The 19,248-nt window shown below is 48.0% G+C and overlaps 1 long non-coding RNA gene across 1 annotated transcript in view; it reads left to right on the plus strand.

The window, feature by feature from the left end:
- LOC132399530 (uncharacterized) overlaps nt 1-11,501 on the plus strand; it is a 31,490-nt gene extending 19,989 nt beyond the window's left edge. The window contains exons 2-3 of the long non-coding RNA XR_009514017.1: nt 4,688-7,967; nt 11,356-11,501. This is a non-coding gene — a long non-coding RNA (uncharacterized LOC132399530). The remainder of the gene's footprint in view (nt 1-4,687; nt 7,968-11,355) is intronic.
- The last annotated feature ends 7,747 nt before the right edge of the window (nt 11,502-19,248 follow it).

Here is a 19,248-nt window from a genome sequence, read left to right on the forward strand (position 1 = left end):
TAACTCACCGATCCACCCTGCCCACTCCCTTTAACTCACCGATCCACCCTCCCCACTCCCTTTAACTCACCGATCCACCCTCCCCACTCCCTTTATACTCACCGATCCACCTTCCCCACTCCCTTTAACTCACCGATCCACCTTCCCACTCCCTTTAACTCACTGATCCACCTTCCCCATTCCCTTTAACTCACTGATCCACCTTCCCCATTCCCTTTATACTCACCGATCCACCCTTTATACTCACCGATCCACCTTCCCCACTCCCTTTAACTCACCGATCCACCTTCCCACTCCTTTTAACTCACTGATCCACCTTCCCCATTCCCTTTATACTCACCGATCCACCCTTTATACTCACCGATCCACCTTCCCCACTCCCTTTAACTCACCGATCCACCTTCCCCACTCCCTTTAACTCACCGATCCACCTTCCCCATTCCCTCTAAACTCACCGATCCACCTTCCCCACTCCCTTTATACTCACCGATCCACCTTCCCCACTCCCTTTAACTCACCGATCCACCTTCCCCACTCCCTTTAAACTCACCGATCCACCTTCCCCACTCCCTTTATACTCACCGATCCACCTTCCCCACTCCCTTTAACTCACCGATCCACCCTTTATACTCACCGATCCACCTTCCCCACTCCCTTTAACTCACCGATCCACCTTCCCACTCCCTTTAACTCACCGATCCACCCACCCCACTCCCTTTAACTCACCGATCCACCTTCCCACTCCCTTTAACTCACCGATCCACCCTCCCCACTCCCTTTAACTCACCGATCCACCCTCCCCACTCCCTCTAAACTCACCGATCCACCTTCCCCACTCCCTTTAAACTCACCGATCCACATACTCCACTCCCTCTAAACTCACCGATCCACCTTCCCCACTCCCTTTATACTCACCGATCCACCTTCCCCACTCCCTTTAACTCACCGATCCACCTTCCCCACTCCCTCTAAACTCACCGATCCACCCTCCCCACTGCCTTTAACTCACCGATCCACCCTCCCCACTCCTTTTAACTCACCGATCCACCCTCCCCACTCCCTTTATACTCACCGATCCACCTTCCCCATTCCCTTTATACTCACCGATCCACCTTCCCCACTCCCTTTAACTCACCGATCCACCTTCCCACTCCCTTTAACTCACTGATCCACCTTCCCCATTCCCTTTAACTCACTGATCCACCTTCCCCATTCCCTTTATACTCACCGATCCACCCTTTATACTCACCGATCCACCTTCCCCACTCCCTTTAACTCACCGATCCACCTTCCCACTCCTTTTAACTCACTGATCCACCTTCCCCATTCCCTTTATACTCACCGATCCACCCTTTATACTCACCGATCCACCTTCCCCACTCCCTTTAACTCACCGATCCACCTTCCCCACTCCCTTTAACTCACCGATCCACCTTCCCCATTCCCTCTAAACTCACCGATCCACCTTCCCCACTCCCTTTATACTCACCGATCCACCTTCCCCACTCCCTTTAACTCACCGATCCACCTTCCCCACTCCCTTTAAACTCACCGATCCACCTTCCCCACTCCCTTTATACTCACCGATCCACCTTCCCCACTCCCTTTAACTCACCGATCCACCTTCCCCACTCCCTTTAAACTCACCGATCCACCTTCCCCACTCCCTTTATACTCACCGATCCACCTTCCCCACTCCCTTTAACTCACCGATCCACCCTTTATACTCACCGATCCACCTTCCCCACTCCCTTTAACTCACCGATCCACCTTCCCACTCCCTTTAACTCACCGATCCACCCACCCCACTCCCTTTAACTCACCGATCCACCTTCCCACTCCCTTTAACTCACCGATCCACCCTCCCCACTCCCTTTAACTCACCGATCCACCCTCCCCACTCCCTCTAAACTCACCGATCCACCTTCCCCACTCCCTTTAAACTCACCGATCCACATACTCCACTCCCTCTAAACTCACCGATCCACCTTCCCCACTCCCTTTATACTCACCGATCCACCTTCCCCACTCCCTTTAACTCACCGATCCACCTTCCCCACTCCCTCTAAACTCACCGATCCACCCTCCCCACTGCCTTTAACTCACCGATCCACCCTCCCCACTCCTTTTAACTCACCGATCCACCCTCCCCACTCCCTTTATACTCACCGATCCACCTTCCCCATTCCCTTTAACTCACCGATCCACCTTCCCCACTCCCTTTAAACTCACCGATCCACCCTCCCCACTGCCTTTAACTCACCGATCCACCCTCCCCACTCCTTTTAACTCACCGATCCACCCTCCCCACTCCCTTTATACTCACCGATCCACCTTCCCCATTCCCTTTAACTCACCGATCCACCTTCCCCACTCCCTTTAACTCACCGATCCACCTTCCCCATTCCCTTTAAACTCACCGATCCACCTTCCCCACTCCCTCTAAACTCACCGATCCACCCTCCCCACTCCCTTTATACTCACCGATCCACCTTCCCCACTCCCTTTATCTCACCGATCCACCTTCCCCACTCCCTTTAACTCACTGATCCACCCTACCCACTCCCTTTAACTCACCGATCCACTTTCCCCACTCCCTTTAAACTCACCGATCCACATACTCCACTCCCTCTAAACTCACCGATCCACATTGCCCACTCCCTCTAAACTCACCGATCCACCCTCCCCACTCCCTTTAAACTCACCGATCCACTTTGCCCACTCCCTTTAAACAAATTTCCATCCTCTCCCTGAAACTTAGCAGATCACCTGGAAAACACATTGCACTACCTTGTAACATTGTACCAGTACATTGTTTCATTTGCCCATAAACCCTTCAGTCTGGCACCACCAATATCCTGGGGGTGCTCAGTTCCTGGAGTTTTGGTTGTCCAGTACAGGTCCTGCCAGATTCAATTCAGGGCCTTTGGAGAGAAATGTGTCCATTTGTGGAAAAGGTTGGTCTGTGTGGCGTGGTTACTTTACTGTGTGATATCACAATGTGCTTCCTCTTAAGCAGTGTGTGTCATTGTGTGGGTCTATAGCCCAGCCATTCTATCTGCAGAGCACCACCCTGAAGCCATGGAATGAACTTCCAGGTACAACTCACAGGAATGGTTTGAGGCTGGCTGATTATCTTTCCTTTCAGCCAGAGATTCATTCCACCGAGATGTAACACTGAGCGTCATAGGAAGTCATTCCTGCCTGTGGCCATCAAACTTTACAACTCCTCCCTCAGAGTGTCAGACACCCTGAGCCAATAGGCTGGTCCTGGACTTATTTCCACTTGGCATGATTAACTTATTATTATTTAATTATTTATGGTTTATATTGCTATATTTCTTCACTATTCTTGGTTGGTGCGTCTGTAATGAAACCCAATTTCCCTCGGGATCAATAAAGTATGTCTTTCTGTCTGTCTTTTACAAAAATACATTTACTATAAATTCTGGCATTTCCCCCTTCCTTTTCAGTCCTTTTCAGGCCCAAAATGGCGATGGTTTATCCATTTTATAGATGCTGCCTGACCTGCTGAGTTCCTGCAGCATTCAGTGTGTGTTGCTCTGGATTTCCAGCACCTGCAGAGTCTCTTGTGTTCATTACAAATTCAAACCACTACAGTACTATTGTATGCTCACGTTACGAACAGAAGACAGGCAAACTCAGTGAGGATGGCGTTGATCCCTGCAGTGCCCAACAGTCTTGAAATAACCACGGATGGCATGTGTTCTCTTTCCGTAGCTACCTAGGCACGGACTTACCCCCCACCCCCAAACGTTGCCAGTCAGCCTGGCAGAACCCGTTTCCAGGGCCCACAGATATGACATGAGGATGGTTTTGATTAATTGACCTCTGGGTTATGGGCCTGGCATGACCACTCAGATATACTCGGGCATCGACTGCAAGCATAAACCTGGTGACAGGAGTTCAGTGCCCGAACAGGAACTCAAGCTCTGCAGCCTGGGAGAGAAAGAAAGATCTGTGCAGCAAGGACAGCGGGAGAAGTTCCAGCTCTCCCTCCCTCCCAGTTCCAGGGATCAGATTCACACCGTAAGGCTCCTGGCCCCAGGAAGTGTCCAGCAGAAAGTCCGGTTTGCTCCTGAGCACTGCCTGTGTTCGTCACAGTGCCCACGTGCCTGTCTTGGTGGTGGGATGTCAGAGATCTCCGAAACAACCCTTCAGCCCATCTTAACCTAGCTCCACTGATAGAATGGCACTTCTGTAGTGTGGAGCTCCCTCACCACCACCCCTCCTGCAGCACAGCCCTCCTACAGTACCCTCCACCCACGGTATGGTTATCCCGCCACACCATCTGACCCACAATGCTGCACTCTCTCCTTATCACCCCTCCCAAAGCGCCACACTCCCTCTTAACCACCCCTTCCACAATGCAGTGCTCCGTTTTCACTGCCCTCCGCAGTGCAGTTCTCCCTCCTCACTGCCCCTTTCACAGCATTCACTCCTCACCACCCCTTCCACAATGCAGCGCTCCCTCCTCACTGCCCCTCCTGTAACATGGTGCTCCCTCTTCACAGCCCCACCCCACTGCAAAGCACTATTTTGAGGGCTAGCAAAGTCCCGATGGACTGAACAGCTTCCCTCCATGCCGTGCAGTAGTATGAACTGATTTAAGCTTGTGAGCTAAGAAGGGCCCCAATCTGAAATGTCAATGTCCTCTTTCCCACAGATGCTGCCTGCCTGCTGAGTTCCTTTACCATCCATCGGGTGTGCCTGCCGGTTGTACGGTTCGTGAAGTTGGGTTTCCAGCTGGCCTGCAGGGGGCAGTGCTGGACACCATCTGCAGCGGAGTGAAACTCACCAACTGTTTCACTGTTCTGAGTCACTTCGGCAGACTGAACCATGTTTATTTCCCTAGTAACCAAAGACCGACCACATAGGCTGCCTGCCTCCCAGCCTGAGGTGCCCTGGGGTGGATTTTCATGTGACGCCAAGCCCTTCCGATTACTTCCAGCAGGAAATCCAGTCTTAATCCAGTTCTAAACGCGAGGGAGAGAGAGAATTAAACAGAAAGAAATAGAGTGAAAGAAAGAAAAGGAAAATTAGAAATAGAAAGAACTAGAGAGTGAGAGAGAGAGAGAGAGAGACAGACAGACAGAAAGAAAAAGTTGCCCCTCAGGTTCCTTTAAAACCTTTCCCCTCTTGTCGCACACCTATGTCCCCTAGTTAAGGATTTCCCTACCCTGATGAAAAGACAGTCAGTCCGCCTATCGTAATTTTAAATGTTTCTGTAATGCCACCCCTCACTTGTCAACGTTCATTTGGTCCTAACGACATCCTCATAAATTGGCCCAACTCCCACACTCCCCCAATTAGTGTCCAATAGCCCCCTGATTCCCACCCACAAAGAGTCATAGAAAGAGGCCTTTTGGCCCATTCTGTCAATGCTGACCAGCATGCCCATCTGTACTAATTCAACTTGCCTGCATTAATTCCGTATCTCTCTTTTCCTGGCTCATTGAAGTACCTGTACCGATGCCCTTTCAACATTGTTAATGTTTCTGCCCCGACCACCTCTTCTGGCAACTCGTTCCAGATCTCTAAGTGAAAAAAAATCCCTCAAATTCCCTTTAAACCTACTCCCTCTCACCTTACCCCTGTGTCCTATGGTCTCAGACACCACTACTGTAAGAATCAGACTCTTCCTATGTACCTGGACTTTCAGAGGGCCTTTGACAAGGTGCCACACACGAGGCTGCTTACCAAACTACGAGCCCATGGTATTACAGGAAAGATTCTAACATGGATAAGGCAGTGGCTGATTGGCAGGAGGCAATGCGTGGGAATAAGGGAGGCTTTTCTGGTTGGCTGTGGTGTTCCACAAGGGTCTGTGCTTGGACCGATTCTTTTTACTTTATATGTCAATGGTGGAATTGATGGCTTTGTTGCAAAGTTTGCAGACGATATGAAGATAGGTGGAGGGGCAGATAGTTTTGAGCAAGTAGCGAGGCTACAGAAGGACTTAGACAGATTGGGAGAATGGACAAGGAAATGGCAGATGGAATACACGGTCATGTACACAGGGAAGTGTACGGTCATGTACTTTGATAGAAGAAATGAAAGAGTTGACTAAGTGGAAAGAAAATACAAAAAACTGAGGCACAAAGGGACTTGGGAGTCCTTGTGCAGGATTCCGTAAAGGGTTCATTTGCAGGTTGAGTCTGTGGGGAGGAAGGCAAACGCAATGTTAGCATTTACACACATACTTACTGTAATTCAGTTTTCTTTTTCTCTCGAATATCATTGTACACCTGCTACAAAGTTAACAGATTTCACAAAGATGCTGATTGTGATTGCCGTGGCAGCATCTCCTGTAGATGCTATCAATGTGATGTACCGGGCTGGGCCCACTACCCTGCAGCTTTTTACATTCCTGTGCATTCAACTTTCCACCTGCTTTAAGGAGGTATTATCCCAATAGCTAATAAAAAGAAGGCAACATGCCTTAATGATTACTGCCCGATTGCTGTGACAGACACCGTCACAAAGTGCCTCGAGAGTTTGTTGGTGCCACACGTGAACTCCAGTCTCCCAGACAAGTCAGCCAACTGCAATTTGCCTGCTGCCAAAACAGGTATATGGCAGGTACCATCTCTCTGGAGCTAAAGTCATCGCTGGAGCATGTAGGCAGTAAAGATACCTATGTCAGACTATTGTTTAATGACCAGAGCACTGCTTTCAATGGCACAATTCCACACAAACTCATCTCCAAACTCCTAGACCTGGGACCCAACAACTCCCTTTGCAACTGGATCCATGACTTCTTGATTAACAGCCCACAATCAGTAATGACAGGCAGTAGAACTTCCACCTCTTTACATTGCGGTGCTCCCTCCTCAACGCCCCTCCAACAACAGAGCTCCTTCCTCAATGCCCCTTCCACAGTGCAGAGCTCCCTCCTCAACGCCGCTTCCAGAATGTAGTGCTCCCTCCTCTCCCACAGCGAGATGCTCCCTCCTCTGGCTCCAAGTGAGATGCTCCCTCATAAACACCCCTTCCACGGTGCAGAGCTCCCTCCTCAACACCGCTTCCAGAGTGTAGTGCTCCCTCCTTCCCTCCCCTCCCACAGCGAGATGCTCCCTCCTCACTGACCCTACAAGTGAGACGCTCCCTCCTCAACACCCCTTCCACAGAGCTCCCTCCTCAACGCCACTTCCAGAGTGTAGTGCTCCCTCTTTCCCTCCCCTCCCACAGCGAGATGCTCCCTCATCACTGCCCCTCCCAGTGAGACGATCCCTATCACCCCCCCACAGTGAGACACTCCCTCCTCACCGCCCATCCCACAGCGAGATGCTCCCTCTTCACCACCATTCCCACAATGAAATGCTCCCTCCTCACCGCTCCTCCCACAGCGAGACGCTCCCTCGTCACCACCCCACAGCGAGACGCTCCCTCGTCACCACCCCACAGCGAGACGCTCCCTCGTCACCACCCCACAGCGAGATGCTCCCTCCTCACCCCCCCACCCCCCCACAGCACAGTGGGCTTTCGGTAATTCTCTTGATCAGGACTCCATCAGGAAGTCTATAATGGCCGTGCTGGATCGAGCTGCCCCAGATGTGCATCACTGGCTGGGAATATAGTTTATGTTGGATTCAGTAAGGAATTGGACTGTTTTCCTGAATTAGCATCAGGAATTTCTCATTGTTTTATTTCTGGCTCTCCCAGGAGGACTGTCTGCAGAATGGCAGAGCTTGAAACCAAGCTTCTACAGGCTTCTCTCTGACATTCCTTCGTCTATTCCCTTGACAGAGCCCTCCTGAATCCTGTGTTTCCCAGTGAGTAGCCCCTGCCCACCCCCTTCGCAGGCGATGCATCCTAGATGGAAATGATTAACTATGGAAAAACATCCAGTTTTCTTTTGCCGCTTCAATTATCTCAGATCTGGGAGCGGCTCACTGGAATGTGAGAGTCACTGATGGTGGGGCAGACAGACAAAACACACAGAGGTAAAGGCTGTTCTCAACACTAATTTTCATTCCAAAATGTTTAGAGGTGTTATTTATAATGGTGTTGATGAGGTTGAATTTACCTTCTCTATGAGAGACGTTCACTTTCCTCTCCCCCAGTTCCTCTGTGGCTGTAAGCCAATCTGCCTTCAGTTGGCTCTGACCATTTTGAAGAGAATCACTGTCTCTCTTTCCCAACAGATGCTGACTGACTTGAGTGTTTTTGATGATTTTGAATTTAAAGGAAGTTGCTTGCAGATGATTTTCTTATTGCTAGAGAGGGGAGTGGGGAAAAGTTTAAGTGAGATGTTCGGGGGGGGTGTCAGGAGCGCTCTGCCAGGGCTGGTGGTGGGGGCAGTTATGATGGAGGTGTTTAAGAGGCAGGTAAAATGGAGTGATGTGGACCATGTGCAGGCAGAAGATATTAATTAGACGTTATCAGCTGAATTAGTTCAGCATAATGTGATGGGCCAAATGGCCTGTTCCAGTCTGGCTTCCACCCCAATCTCGAGCATGCACTGTTCGCTTCCCTGCATGGAAGTGGCCTGGCCTGCTGTCCCTCCAGCATTTCATGTGAGTTCCTCCAGATTTCCAGCATCTGAAGCATCTCTGGTGAAAGTTAGAGATGGTGGAGCCTGTTAGATAGACGCATGGATGATAGGACAACAGAGGGTTATGTGGGAAGGAAGGGTTAAATTGATCTTAGAGTAGGTTAAAAGGTCAGCACAACATCGTGGGCCGAAGGGCCTGTTCCTGGTCTGTGATCTCAGGAGTTGTTCATTAACACTTAGAATGAGTTTCGGCTTCAGGGATGCTGCCTTACCAGCTGGGTGACATGTTTCTCACTTCCAACCACCATCTTAATTACCATCACTTTTGAGTAAGGCACCATTAAGCTTCACGGGGAAAATCTCTGCCACCCATTTTGCTGGAACTTGCATCAGTTTCCACTGATTTAAAATTCTCACCCATTTCTACAGCAGCTGCCCCTCCCCTCACTGTTCTTTAAACCCTCACAACAAACCAAACCTCTCCTTGTGCCTTAGGAACTTACTCGGTACCAGGAGAAATGTGAACAGTTCTGGTCCCCTGACCCAGGAAAGGACATCCTTGCCACAGAGAGTGTGTGGTGAAAACCCACCAGACTGGGGCCAGGGGTGTGGGGTGAGGGTCCAGGGACAGCGGGTCTGGGAAGGGTTTGTGGCGAATCGGCTGTGTTCTCCAGGCTTTTAATTAAACACCTAACTAAACAAATCCCTTCTGCTTTCACAATGTCCGTATCCCTCCATTCTCTGCACATTCACGTGCCTGTCTGAGAGCCTCTTATCCGTCTCCACTGCCGTCCAGGCACCTACCACCCTCTGGGTAAAAACTTTGCCCTTTACATCACCTCAGAGAGGAATAAAGTCAACGTTTCCAGTCCCGATGAAGGGTCTCAGCCCAAAATGTCAGCTTTCCGTTTCCCTCCGCAGATGCTGCCCAACCTGCTCAGTTCCTCCATCATTTTCTGCAGGTTACTTTGGATTTCGAGCATCTGAAGAATCTCGTCTTTATGAACATTACAACACAGTACGGGCCCTTCAGCCCATGACGTCGTGCCAACCGCTTAACCTGCTCGAAGATCAATCCAAACCTTCCCTCCTCCGTCACCCTCCATTTTTCTGTCATCCATGTGTCTATCTACGAGACATGACAGAAGTTATGCAGCACATCTCCTTTGAACTCTCCCCTTCTCTCCTTACTAGACATTTTGACCCTGGGTGAAGATACTAGATGTCTGCCCTATCTATGCACCTTATCCCCTCAGCCTCTGCCGCTGCAGAGAAAACAATTCAAGTTTGTCCAACCTATCAGAGCTCATTCCCTCTAATCCAGGCAGCATCCTGGTGAATACTTAAGTTTCAGCAGGTCTATCAGTCTCTATCTTGAATATCCTCAGTGACAGTCCTCTAAAGCAGAGAAGTTACAGATCTCTACTGAGAGAGACAGGAGCCATCGCTGTCCGTGAGGGGAAGGGTGCTGGGAGTCCCAAGATTCAGACCCAACCATGTGTTTCCCAGTCGGGATGGTGGGTGGCAGTGTTCCCCTTGGCAGGTTTGGGAGGGTTCTGTTGAAGTACCCTGGACATGCACACTGCAGCCACTGTGGTGGATGGAGGGAGTGTTTTGTGTGTGGGGGGGGGGGGGGTTGCTGATCAAGTTGTCCTGGATGGTGTTTACATTCCTGAGAGTTGTTGGAGGCATGCTCACCTAGGGAATTGGGGAGTGTCCCGTCACACTCCTGAACCGTGCCTTGTAGAGGTAATGTGGAGGATGTTGAGTGCATGGACTAACTCCACCCAGGGAAGTGGGGAGTGTCCTGTCACGCTCTGACATGTGGTTTATAGACAGGGGAAAGTCACTCACCGCAGGATCCCAAACCTCTGACCTGTTTGTGTAGTCACACTCCTGATGAATCAGACCCTCCTGAGGAGCATTAAATAATATTGGTGGAGCACTTTTTACCAAGGGAGCAGAGGATTCAGTGACTAACCTTTAGTAAATGGGATTTCCAGAGCAATGTTGATTGGATTTTCCTGGAGGGAATCCTGTCCAAAGGAATGTGAAGTTATGCTGCAGAAGGTTCATTACTATCCCATGTGTGTCATCAGGTTAAATGAAGAGCTGATAACCGCAAACTTCTCTCCACAGCAGAGGGAAAGGCTATCGGGTAAGGGAAGAGATGGTAGGCAGGTTCAGAGGGGATCTGAGGAAGAATTTTTTGGGGGGTTGAAAAGTGTGTTCCTGTGCACAGAAAAGAAACTAACCCTTTGGCCCATCTACTCTGTGCCAACCTATTATTCTGCCTAGTGCCATTGACCACCTTCTCACTTCTCATCAGAAGGCGTTTCCTACCAACTAAACCCTCCTATGTCCCTGGTAGTTCTCTATCCGTTAGGACCTTCTTGGCCTCCGCCTCTCCAAGGAGACAGAGGGAGATGCAGGAGCATTGCTTTTGTGACTGGAGGCCTGAGGCCAGAGGCCAGCAATGGGTTGAAGGGAACTGTGCTGATTATCATATACATCAGTGACTCAGATATGAACGGAAGACATACGATTAGTAAGTTTACAGATGACACAAAAATGGTAATATTGTTGACAGTGAGCTTGGCAGAACTTGTTACAGAATAATATTGGCCAGCTGACAACGGCAGATAGGATTTAATTTCGATAAGCACAAGTTGAAGTTTAGAAGGCCTAATAAGGTTAAGTAAGGCTCCAGGGAGTACTGAGAACCAGAGAGTCCAACAATCTCTGAAAGAGGCTGCACAGGTAGATAAGGTTCAACGTTGAAAGTAAATTTACTATCACAGGATGTACATGACACCCTAAGATTCATTTTCTTGCAGGTGTTCACTGTAGAAGAAAGAAATACAATAGAATCAATGGAAAACTACACACAATGGAGACTGAGAAACAACCAGTGTGCAAAAGAAGACAAACTGTAAATGTAATAATAAATAATATTGTTAACATGAATTGTAGAGTCCTTCAAAGAGAGTCCATAGGTTGTGGAATCAGTTCAGTGTTGAGGTGAGTGAAGTTATCCATGTTGGTTCCAGATAAAATGATAAAGAAGCTACACAGAATACAGGAGCAGGGAGGTTACGGTCCAACTTTAGAAACCACTGGTCAGGACACAGCTGGAGCACCGGGTGCAGTTCCGGTCACAGGCTCTCGGACGGAGGTGACTGCACTGGGGAGGGTGCAGAGGAGACTGCCTGGGATGAAGGATTTCATTTATCTACTCTTAACACAGTCTACTATCTAATTAACAATTAAGTTATCATGAAGGGTTCTGACCTTCCTATCTGCAGTGGTACTAGGGTCAGTGATGATGGACCCACTGTAGCAGTCAACAGAGCAAAGCAATGTTCACATACAGTACTATCCAAAAGTCTTAGGCACATTTCAGTAGCTAGGGTGCCTCAGACTATTGCACTGCACTGCTGCAGTAAATAAAAACAAATTTCGTGACAAATAGATGGATAGATACTTTATTGACCCAAAGTTAATTAGTGTCACAGTAGTTTTACAATTGTACAGCTATACAAATATTAGAAATAAGAAAGAATATAAAATAAATTATGTCAAGCAGTCTAACAGGAGGGGTGATCGCTCCCCTGGCTTTAGCTAGGCTCATTATCGAGCCGAATGGCCGAGGGTAAGAAAGACCTCATACACCGCTCTTTGGAGCAGCACAGTTGCTTTAATCTATTTCTAAAAGTGCTCCTCTGTTCAGCCAAGGTGACATGCAGAGGGTGAGAAACATTGTCCAGAATTGCCAGGATTTTCCGTAAGGTCCTTTGCTCTACCACAGCCTCAAGTATGTCCAGTTTGACCCCTATAACAGAGCCAGCCTTTCTAATCAGTTAATTGAGTCTGTTGGCCATTGCCCAGCACACCACCGCATGGAAGACTTCAGGTGACAACAGACTGGTAGGACATGGGAAGGAGAGGCCTGCGTACTCCAAAGGACCTCAGACTCCTCAGGAAGTCGAGGCGACTCTGGCCCTTCTTCTGTGTTGGTTGTCCACTCAAGTCTGTCGTCCAGATGCACCCCCGGGACTTGTAGGTCCTCACCACGTCCACGTCCTCAGCATCAATAGTGACGGGGAGCAGTACAGGCTTAGTCTTCCTAAAGTCCATCACCATCTCCTTTGTCTTACTGATGCTAAGCTGCAGATGATCCAGCTTGCACCGTATAACAAAGTCCTCCACCAGGCCCTGTATTCATCCTCCCATCCTCCCTTTATATACCCAACTAGTGCTGAGTTATCAGAGAATTTCTGCAGATGACGTGACTCTGTGTTGTATTTAAAGTGATGGATGATAACCCTGATTTTGATGTGGGTTTCTTTTGCGGTGGGAAGTGGGAAGGAGGCAAGGGGAGGGACATCATGGTTGGGAAAAGGGGAAGGGAGAGGGAAGGGAACAGGAAGCACCAGAGAGACATTCTGTAATGATTAATAAACCAATCATTTGGAATGAACTGACCTTGACAGGTGTCTCAGGGCTGGGTTTGTCTGCACCCGCGCCACCTTCTCCACCCCGGTACTCCTTCTCTGCCACCTGTCCCACACCCCTCCCGTGGTGCTCCATTCCCAGGATCCCTCACTCCCACCAGATTTACAAACTCGCTCTCTACAAATGCAGTAATGTGTAAAAGTCTTGGGCATCCTAGCTATAACTGTGAGACCATAACACAAAGGAGCAGAGTTAGGCCATTCAGCCCATCGAGTCTGCTCCACCATTCCATCATGGCTGATCCCACTCAACCCCCCACATCCTTTGATGCCCTGACCAATCAGGAAACAATCAACTTCTGCCTTAAATATACTCACAAACTTGGCCTCCACTGCAGTTTGTGGCAGAGTGTTCCACAGATTCACTACTCTCTGGCTTAAAAAACTCCTTGCCTTTGTTCTAATAGGTCACCCTTCAGTTTTGAGTTTGTGCCCTCCAGTTCTGGATACCCCCACCATAGGAAACATCCTCTCCACATCCACCCTGTGTAGTCCTTTCAACATCTGGTAGATTTCAATGATTTCCCTCTGCATTCTTCTAAATTCCAGTGAGTACAGGCCCAAAGCTATACTAAAACTTCTGCAGAGTACTGTAAGGAATGATTAGGATTACACAGCATATTGCCTTATAAGAGCAACTGGATGCATACGGTCTGTCTCTGGGTCACAAATGGTTCTTTCAGACGTCCATAAATCAAACAAAGTACACTGCAGATGCTGTGGTCAAATCAACACGTACAAAAGCTGGATGAACTCAGCAGGTCGGTTTTCAACGGATGCTGCCCGACCTGCTGTGTCCACAAATCAACATCATCCATGTCAGAACATGTACAAAAGTCACCTGATACGTCAAGGTCAACTTTATTGTCGTATCAAAGTTCAAAGTAAATGTATTATTAAAGTACATATATGTCACCATACACAGGAATACAACAACCATAATCAAATCAATGAAAGGCCACACCAACATCAACATTCAACCAGTGTGCAAGAGACAACTGTGCATTACAGAAGAAAACAAAATAATAAATATCGAGAACATGGGATGGAGTCCTTGAAAGTGAGTTCATAGACTGTAGGAAAAGTTCAATGAAGGGGCAAGTAAAGTTGAGTGAAGTTAACCCCCTTGGTTCAAGAGCCCGATGGCTGAGGGGTAATAACTGTTCCTGAACCTGGTGGTGTAGGTCCTGAGGCTCCTGTACCTCCTTCCTGATGGCAGTAGTGACTTGGGTGGTGGGGGTGGGGGACCGAAGATGGTTGCTGCTTTCCTGTGATAATACTTGATGTAGATGTGTTCAATGGTGTGGAGGACTTTACCCATGATGGACTGGGCTGTGCCCACTACACTACTAGGATTTTCCATTCAAGGGTGTTGGTGTTTCCAAACCAGGCTGTGATGCAGCCAGTCTCCAACACACATCTAGTTTGTCAAAGTTTGTCAAAGTTTTAGATGTCATGTCAAATCTTCGCAAATTCCTAAGGAAGTAGAGGTGCTGCTATGCTTTCTTTGTAATTGTACTTATGTGCTGGGCCCAGGACAAGACCTCCAAAATGATGACACTAAGGAATTTCAAGTTGCTGACCCTCTTCACTTCGAATTCCCCGATGAGGACCGGCTCACGGACCTCTGGTTTCCTCCTCCTGAAGTCAATAACCAGCTCCTTGGTCTTGCTGAGATTGAGTGAGAGGTTGTTGCTGTGGTAGCTCTCAGCCAGATGCGCTGATGGGTTCGATTCGGCCAATGACAGAGGTGTCATCGGCAAACTGGACAAGTCCGCGCGTGCACAGGTTCAGTGAAAAACATACTTGCAGCAGCATCACAGGCACAGAGCATCGGAGGCAAAGAGTCACAGGGAAAACATAAACTAAACATTCATTATACACATTACTTCCAAGGAAGAACACAATTAGAACAATCATCTAGAGACCCCCTCAAGAGAAAAGTCAAGTTTGTTGTTGTCTGCACAGGTACGATGAAGAACTTACAGTACTTGTAGAGGCAGCACAGGCTCAGAGCATCAGAAACACAGCGTCCACAAGAAAAACTTAAATTAAACATACTGGTAAATTATCAAATATCATACAAGAAAGAACACAAATAGAACAGAAATAAAGTCCATTGTAATACAAAATGATCACGGTGTTGCTATACTGAGATGGTGATTAGGGTTGAAGAACCGAATGGTTGAAGGTAGGTCGCTGTTCCTGAACCTGGTGGTGTGGGGGCTTCAGGCCCCGATGGGAGCTGTGAGAATGTGCTCTGGCCCGGATGGTGGGATCGCTGATGATGGATGAGACAGTGCCTCCTGTAGATATGACTGATGGTGAGGAGGAATGTGCCTAGGATGTGTTGAACTGAGTCCACAATGTACCTCCATGGAACTGTAATGAGAGGCATCAAAAGCACACAAGATTAGTAAGAAAGAAAAATGACTAAAAGTGGAGAGAGGAGAAAACTAATTCTGCCATTTGTAGAATTCAGTGTAGTGTATGTTGGATTTTGAATTTAACATTATGGAATCTTGCTCATCTGGAGGAGTTTCCTTAACTTGGGTGTTTGTAATCCAGAACAGGGACGGTCTGTATCCAAAGAAGAAAAAATTCATGGATTTGGGGAAAATGAGAAGGAAAGGAGGAAAGGAATAACTGTATCCCTCGTTGGAACCTCCAGTCCAGGCTCAGCGAGTTAAATGGCCTGTTTGTTGCTCCGTTCCTCCCTGTAATCTGGTGGGTCACCTCTTAATTCTGTTGTGCACATTGTCTCCTCCTTGGTCATGAAACCCCCATCGCCACAGGAAGCTCTCAAAAGGGATTCAAGAGATTCTGCAGATGCTGGAAAGCACACAAAATGCTGGTGGAACTCAGCAAGTCCTGGTGAGGGATCTTGGCTGAAAACATTCACTGTTCATTTCTCTCCATAGATGCTGCTGAGCTCCTCCTGCACGCTGTGTGAAGCCTCCTTGAATGCCTGTGATGAATTTTCCCTTAACGTGCTCTTTATTTCCATTATTTCCATTTATTTCCATTCCTCCCTTCCCTCAAGACGGCGCCGTCCAATTACACACCAATTAATCTACTAACCTGTACATCTTAGGGATGTGGAAGGAAACCGGAGCACCTGGAGGAAACCCATGTGATCACAGAGAGAACATACAAACTCGTTACAGACAGTGGCCGGGACCCCTACCATGCTCTGCTCAGGAGAACAGCGCTGGCTCCTGCAGCCTCCTTTTGCCCTAGGTTCATAGAACATGGACCTTGACCCACTATGTAGCCCGGGTCAATTATATTAGCGGTTAAATGGCTAACTAAACTAATCTCCTCTGCTCACACATCCTTCCATTTCCCTCGCGTTCATGAACCTTTCTAAACATCTCTTAAAAGTACCTAATGTCTGCCTCCACCGTCACCCCAGGCAGCCAACACTAGTAAAACTTGCCCCTCACAGCTCCTTTGAAATTACCCTCTCTCACTTTGAATGTGTGCCCTCTGGTATGAGACATTTCAACCCTGGGGAAAGGACTCTTTATGTATGCCTCTATCAGATCCGAGAAAACCCCTTCCCCAAAGCATGGCTTCAGTACCCCAGCTGAAGCCTGACCTATAGTCTTTGTAAGAAAAATATCTCTTGGTGCCTTGGGATTAGTTTAGTTGGACATTTAATGAGCTTGGCATTACAGGGTAGGCTGAAAGGCCTGCCCTGTACTGTCCTGTCTTTTATTTACAGTACTCCACAGAATTTGGTTAACTATGTCCTCGATGAGTTTGCATTAATTCACTGATGCATGAACTATAGAGGCTTCAAAGAAATGCTCTCCCCTTTCAGTCATTGGGCTGTGGGCGCTGTGCACGTGAAATCTGATCTGAACTGTTAAACTAGTTGGCACGGGATTCATGCAAAGCAAGGAGGCTGTTCCGCGCTACACCCAGCTAACAACCCACACTCAAGTACAATGGAGCAGCTACACCCAGCTAACAACCCACACTCAAGTACAATGGAGCAGCTACACCCAGCTAACAACCCACACTCAAGTACAATGGAGCAGCTACAACCATTCAGGCAGTTGTAAGTCACAGATGTATTGTTTAAGGAGGAAATATTGATGACTGATGCACTGTACCAGTAATGCATTGATGGGACATGTCCCCATTGCAGTTACTATGAGCATAGAATAGTATAGCATGGGAACAGAGCCTTCAACCCACAATGTTGTGCATGAGACCATACCCCTTCTGTCCGTATTCCCTCATTTTCTGTGCATTCATTTGCCTGTCTAAGAGCCATTATTCATTTGCCTGTCTTTACTACCAAGCCTGGCTGTTCATTCCAGTGTTAAAAAAACTTGTCCCACACATCTCCCTTGAACTTCCCACTCTCAGAGTACCGAATACCTGGTATTGGGTATTTTGTCTGTGGGAAACAGACGCTGCTGTCGACTCTATCTAAGCCTCTTGTAACTTTATGAAGTTCTGTCAGATCTCCCCTTGGCTTCTACATTCCAGATAAAAACAACCTGAGTTTGTCCAGCCTCTTCTTTCAGCTCATACCCAATCAGCTTTCTGATGAACCTCTTCTGCACTGTCTCCACAGCATTATGCATTCTTGAAATTAAAATATTACTTTGGACCTGAAGCCAACAGTTGCTTTTGTTTTTGTAAGGTGGGATTAATTACAGACCGGGCTTGATGGTTCATTTTGTTGGTGCCTTTGTCAACGACTCTGTGTATGGTGTGTATCTGTAACTGAATGCTCCTCTGTGAAGCTGTGCGTGTGTGTGGGAGTGTTCTGTGTATCTGTGTCTGTATCTGAGTGTAAGTGTGTGTGTGAGTGTGTGTCTGTATGTGTGTGTGTCTGTGAGTGTGTCTGTGTGTATGTGAGTGTGTGTCTGTATGTGTGTGTCTGTGTGTGAGTGTGTGTATGTGTGTGTGTATGTGTGTGTCTGTGTGTATGTGAGTGTGTGTGTCTGTGTGTGTGAGTGTGTGTCTATGTGTGTGTGTGTGTCTGTGTCTGTGTGTATGTGAGTGTGTGTGTGTCTGTATGTGTGTGTGAGTGTGTGTCTGTATCAGTGTGTATGTGTTCACCTGTTTTTTGTGTGTGTATATCTGTGTGTGAGTAACTGTTAGTGTGTGGGAGTCTGTACTTGGTGTGTGCTGTGTGAAATATGAGGGAGAGGAAGAGTGGTAGGAAAGAGGGTAGAGCGGGAGACTGGCTGTGCGTGGGAGACTATATTCTTGTGCGTTAGCAGTGACTCACTTTTACCGCAAATTCTGTGCCAAGCTGCACAGAAGGAACTAATTGTTTAAATTGGAATCGCCGGCTCTTTTAAACAGACTGGAAACACATTTTAAAAAATGCCTTTGGAACAGCCCAAGCATTGGAGCAGCTTAACAGCAGAGGAGTGAGAGGGAATCTCTGACTGAAGGCTGAATGGTTGAGGGCTTTGATGAATCGATGTTCTACTGGGGAATGAAGGGGGAAGTGTTCCCTTTTGAGTTAGCACCCTGGGGATTAGCACCCCCAGGAGCTTGCAAAGGTCCTGGGCTTTGGTTCTCTGCGACTCTATGAAGCAGCACCCCTCAGCTTCCCCTTTCACCTTTCACCCTTAACATGACTTCCAGTTGTAGTCTACCCAACCCGAGGGTAAAAAACCTGCCTCTGTTCACCCTTCTTTACCCCTCAATGATCAAACCTGCCTGTGTTTACCCTTCTATACCCCTCATAACGATCTAGTTCCAGATTATCATCATTCAACCATACACATGTGTACATCTAGACAAAACATCGTTCTTCTGGGGCCACAGTGCACAGCGTCATACAGTCACAAAATAATAATAATAATTTTGAATACCTCTATAATAGGTATCCCCAACCCTCTTAATGTCACGGACCTCTACCATTAACCGAGGGGGTCTGTAGACCCCAAGTTGGGATCCCCTGCTCTCTTCATTCTCCTGCTCTCCACTGAATAACGTCCTAAGCTATTTACCCTTTCCCTGCAGCTCAAGCCCCAGCAACATCCTTCTGAACTTTCCCTGCACTCCTTCAAGCTTATTGATGTTGTGAGACCAGGAGCTGATGATGTACCAAGAGTCCTTGTACACTGGTCACTGAAAGCAAACATGCAGGTACAGCAAACAAGTACAAAAGTGTATGATACATTTTCTTTCAGATTTTCGCACCGCAAGAGCACAAGAGGGCATTAATGACCCCAGATA

The sequence above is a fragment of the Hypanus sabinus genome, chromosome 9 (genome assembly GCF_030144855.1).
Source record: "Hypanus sabinus isolate sHypSab1 chromosome 9, sHypSab1.hap1, whole genome shotgun sequence".
Classification (NCBI taxonomy): Eukaryota; Metazoa; Chordata; class Chondrichthyes; order Myliobatiformes; family Dasyatidae; genus Hypanus; species Hypanus sabinus.